This window comes from Tenrec ecaudatus, chromosome 4 (assembly GCF_050624435.1).
Source record: "Tenrec ecaudatus isolate mTenEca1 chromosome 4, mTenEca1.hap1, whole genome shotgun sequence".
Lineage (NCBI taxonomy): Eukaryota > Metazoa > Chordata > Mammalia > Afrosoricida > Tenrecidae > Tenrec > Tenrec ecaudatus.
The window spans coordinates 87,272,624-87,278,092 of NC_134533.1; positions in this window are offsets into that span (position 1 = coordinate 87,272,624).

The window sequence follows — 5,469 nt, forward strand, 5'->3', positions numbered from 1 at the left end:
CTTCATTCCCCGGAGAGACTGGTGGGTTCGAACCAGGGCGGATTGGCTTCTTGATGGTACATGCAGAATCATGGACAGTTTTAGAACCCAGACACGTTGTGGTTAGGAGCCATCCATAGTTCCGGCCCATCGTGACCCTGTGCACCATGGAACAAGACCCTGCCTGGTCCTGCACCATCCCCACACCTGTTCCTAAGTTGGAGCCTGTAGATTTAAGCCTGTCCACGCATCTGTGGAAGGTCTTTCTTTCGTGGCCTTGCATTATGTCTCTCTCCAGGAACTGGTCTCTCCTGACAAGGCATTGGTATATGAAGTATGGCCGGATTCTAGGCAGAGATCTCAGAAACTTAACAACTGATAATAATCGTGGGTGTGTTTCCTAAAATGCAGGCGTCAGGAGCAATTCAATTCATAGATAAATAAGCATGGTCTAATTATTTGAAAATATTGCCCAAACCTGCCATCAAGTTGCTTACAACTCTTTGAGACCCTGTAAAGCCCTTAACAATCAAAATAGCAAATAAAACCATCAATCCAATAGCGTGTTAAGGAAGATCACTACGGCACTAATATTCAGGGTGATGGCTAACATTGTATAGGACGCTCTAGTAGCGTGTCAATAATTCTCCAATTCTGCAAACGCTAGTAAAATTTAAGTGAATTATAAAAAATGCAGTAATTCATTAACAGGTTTATGCAAAAAACACTAGCTTTAACTTAACATATTTCACAAATTCGAGGCATTTGAAATAAAAGCCAAGACTTTCTGATATAACTACTGAACTGCCTTATATATCAATAGCTTGCAAATTTAAAAAGTTGGACAATGTCTCAGGGACTGTTCTGTTAATGAGACTTTGGCTTCCACTTCTTAAATAAAACGCCCCATTTTTCTGTATTTCCTTTTTCTCATGGAGCCTAGCAGTAATTAATTTTTATGTAGGGAAAACCTAGGTACATACATGTCCAGTATTTTCTCCATTTAACCCAGCATGAGTATTTTTCTAATAATTTTAACATCATTACAAGTGATCAAGCAATTCTGTGTGGAGGAAATACACCACGATCTAACCTTTTCTTTTTAGTCACACCAATTTTATTGTACATAATCTTGAATGAGAAACTTACTATATAATGCTTATCTATGTAATTTTAGATTTTCCCTCCAGAAAATTGTAGAGAAATGGTACATTGGGATAATTAGCATGTTGTTGTTAGATGCCAGCTAGGCTGTTCTAACTCATAGGGATCCTGGGTTCAGCGGAACAAAACTCTCCTTTGTTAGTAACATCCTCACGATCATTCATGTTTTAGCCCGTTGTTGCAGCTACTGTGCCAGTTCATCTCATTCGGCATTTTCCTCCTTTTTTGCTGGTCTTGTACTTTCCCGAGCATGATGTCTCTCTCTTCTCTCCTGATACCAGTCCAAAGTACATAAGGTGAAGTCGTCTTCTTTAAAGTCTTATGTAAAATTTTAAGATGCCTACTATCAGGTGCTTTCCAAAAGGTGGTATCACTCAAGCAGTGATGAATGAGAGTGCTAGACAAGTCATGAACGAGAATAAATACAATGTGGAAGTTATTGAACAACAATGATATTGTTAGATGCTATCAAACTGGTTCTTATTCATAGTAACACAATGTACAAGAATGAAACACGGCTTGTTCTTAAGTTTGAGCTCCCTTGTCGCAGCCATTCTGCCAATCCATCTCATGAAAGGCCTTCCTCTTCTTCACTGCTCCTCCACTTACCAAGCATGGAGTCCTCCTCCAGGGGCTGATCTCTCCAAGTGTGACATGACCTCTCTCCATGATTGCCTCTAAGGAACACTCTGGCTGTACTTCTTCCAAGACAGAGCTGTTTGTTCTTTCCGTAGTTCAAAGTAATTTCAGTATTCTTTGCCAGCACCACAATTCACATTCATAGATTTTTCTTCAGTCTTCCTTATTCAGTGTCCAGCTTTCACATGCGCATGAAGTAATTGGAAAAACTACTAAGGCTTGGTCCTGGTCCACCTTAGTCCTCAGAGTAAACTTGCTTTTCGACACTTCAAAGAGGTCTTCTGCAGCAGGTTTACCTGATGCAATTTGTCATCTAATCTCATGACTGCTGCTTCAGTGGGCTTTGATTGTGGATCCACGCAAGACAAAATTATCCGCAACTTCAACCTTCTCTCCATTGATCATTATGTTACCTACTGATCCTGTCGTGAGAATGTTTTGTTTTCTTTACATTGACTTGTAATACGTGCTGAAGGCGGCAGTCTTTGATCTTCACCAGCAAGTACTTCAAACAAAGTTGTGTTATCTGTGAATCATGGGTTGTTAGTAAGACTTGCTACAATCCTGATGCTGCATTTTTTTCTTTATTTAGTCCAACGTCTGATTATTTGCTCAGCATATGGATCGAATAAGTATGGTGAGAGGCTACAACCCTGACACACACCTTTCCTGATTTTAAGCCATGAAGTATTCCCTCATTCTGTTCATACAACTGCCTCTGGATGCATGACAGCGTCTGCAGGAGCACAATGAAGGGCTCTGGAATTCCCATTCTTCTCAAGACTCTCCGTAGTTATGATCCTCACATTTGAATGCCTTTGCACATTCAATGAAACAGAAACAAACATCCTTCTGAGACTCTGCTTCCCACCAAGATCCATCTAACATGAGATCCTTTGTTCCACGTCCTCTTCTGAATCCAACCCGGACCCTGTGAATGTATTGCTGCAACCGTTGATGGATAAGCTTCACAAAATTGTACTTATGTGTGCGATCAATAATATTGTTCTGTAATTTGTGCATTCCGTTGGGTCACCTTTCTTTGGAAAGAGTGAAGATATGAACCTCTTCCAGTCAGTCAGCCATGTAGTTGGCTTTCAAATGAGTGAGCATCCCTAGTGCTTCCGCAGGCTTTGAAACAGTGCAGTTGGTATTCCGTCAGTTCCTGGAGACTTGCTTTTGGTCAATGCTTTCAGTGCAACTTATTCCTTAAGTACTATTGGTTCTTGTTCATATGCTATTTCTTGAAATGGTTGAATACTAACCACATGCAAATGGCATTTCACTGAATATAATTAAAACATGGTTTCAACACTATCAACAGGGAACTGCCAAATATTCAAGCAGGATTCAGAAGAGGATGTGGAATGAGCTGGAATGAGAGATATTACTGCTCACCTGAGTTGGACCTTGACTGAAAGCAGAGAATAACAGGAAGGTGTTTGGTGTGCCCTTGAGCTGGTTCCAACGTATAGCACAATCGAAGGAAGCGCGGGCTGATTCCGCTCCATCCTGTTATGCTTGCTCATTATTTCAGTCACTGTGCCAACCCATCTAGTTGAGGGTCTCCCCTGACCCCTCCACCTTTATTTTTCTTCTACCCCTTTACTTTACCAAGCATGATATTGTTTTCTAGGGATTGGTCTCCACTAATAGCATATTCAAAGTACTGGAGACAAAATCTCACCACACTCCTAGGGAGCATCTGGCTGTAACTCTTCCAAGACAGATTTACCTGGTTTTTTAGTCATTATGCAATGGTATAGTGTGGAACTAAATTGAGATGAAATCAGTTATTTAATATGGCCCTTCGAGTCATAATTTCTTATGCTGTAATTCTTTTGTGACTCTGGTAGTTACATACTTTCATGTCAACTTGATAAATGAGTGTAGGGGTGGAGGCTAGCCTATCAATCAGGTCACACTGTGATGATGCCTCCTTGTGGGTGTGGCCTTCTAATGAGGGAACTCCTCCCTCTCTGCCTTCCTCTTCCTGTTGACAAGCCACCAGAGACTTGCTGAGCTCTGTGAGAACTGCCACCCTCAGTGAGCTGGATGAGCTACATAGAGACCTGTCCCAGCACTTAGATGCTTCCACTGACATTGGATCTAGAAGACTTTGCACCCACTGGCCTGTGATCTTCCTGCATTTTGCATTATGGTGTGTGACTGTGATTCGGAAGAAGGATTTTTGGATTAGTATTGGACTTCTGGGCTAATATGGGACGTATGGACTTGGCTAGGTTGGATGACTTCTTAATATAGAGTTACTCCGTGCTATAAAGCCCTTTCTCATGCGTGTGCTTGAAGTTGTTTGTCCAGTCATTCCAGACTAACACAGTGATATTGTGTGAATTGCAGCCTCCAGGTCTATGGTGATAATTCCAACGTGGAGGTGTCCTCTATTAGAGGATTAAGGTGAGATGTATCTTTAGTCTCTGCTCTGCTACAGGGTGTGACTAAGTTTTCTTTGGTGTTACAGTCTGCTGAAAGATAAAAAACACACCTTCATCAAAGCCTTCCCTTTTGTAATTTCTGTTTCTTGACTGAGCATTAGTAGTAGTTAGAAAACATGCTCTGACCTCCTAACGTGTTTGGTTTCTGTCACTGGACCCTGCGTGTGGTTTGCCTATTCTTGACCATCAGATTTTGGACTTGACTGTACCCATACCCATGGGAGGCATTTCCTTAAAGTTTTTTGATTCTGTATGACATCACAGCGGATCACAGAACCCAGGGATGTGAGAGAATATACCAAAGGGAGAAGTGTGAGTAAAATGGAGTGATAGAATATCTTGGAAAAGTTATATATTTGGGATATCTTTAATCACCACAAGCGAGGACTAGTATGATATTAATTCTTAAAAAATAAATCATCACTATAATAAATTATGGGTAACATTGCAAAAATGGGAATTTCAGAACATTTCATTTTGGTTATGTGGAATATGATACTGGGTGGTTTAAAATCAGGTAAAATGTTACTGTATTCTATATGCTAAGCGATTCAAGAAATGTGTGATATGAAGAACATACCATCCAGTTTGGAGAAAGGCTCTTCACAACCTGTACTATACAGGTGACAGAAACCTTACTTGCCCAAAGCAAATGGGACTTGAAGCAATACTGAAGAAAATAAAAGACTATACCCTTCAGTCTGAATTACACTTCAACACAAAACGAAATCACACATAACTGGAACAATAAATAACATCATAATAAATGGAGAAAATAGAAAAATTGTCAAGCATTTAATTTTACTTGGAAATCAAATGCTGCATTACAGTGGGAAAATTTTCTACAAACGAAGTATTTAAAGTGCTAAAAAGCAAAGATGTCATGTTGAGGATTAAAGTATTGTATTTTTAAAAAAAGGTTCTTTTTCATTTTAATAGTTTTATTGATATATAATTTACATATAAGTCAATGGTTGAAGCATATTTTTTAAAGGTATGCAATCATGGCATTTTAAATGATGTCATATTTATGTAAAAACAGCACAATGGATAAGGGAGACTTGATGAATATTGATACATTTTAAGTTTAGTATTGGCAAAAATGTTGAATGTACCAAAGCTTGACAGAATGAGCAAATTTGTCCTGGAATACATCTCTGATGCTTCTTGGGTATGATGATGGCTTCTTAGGACTTCTCTCATGCTTTGGACATTTGATCAGAAGAGGGTT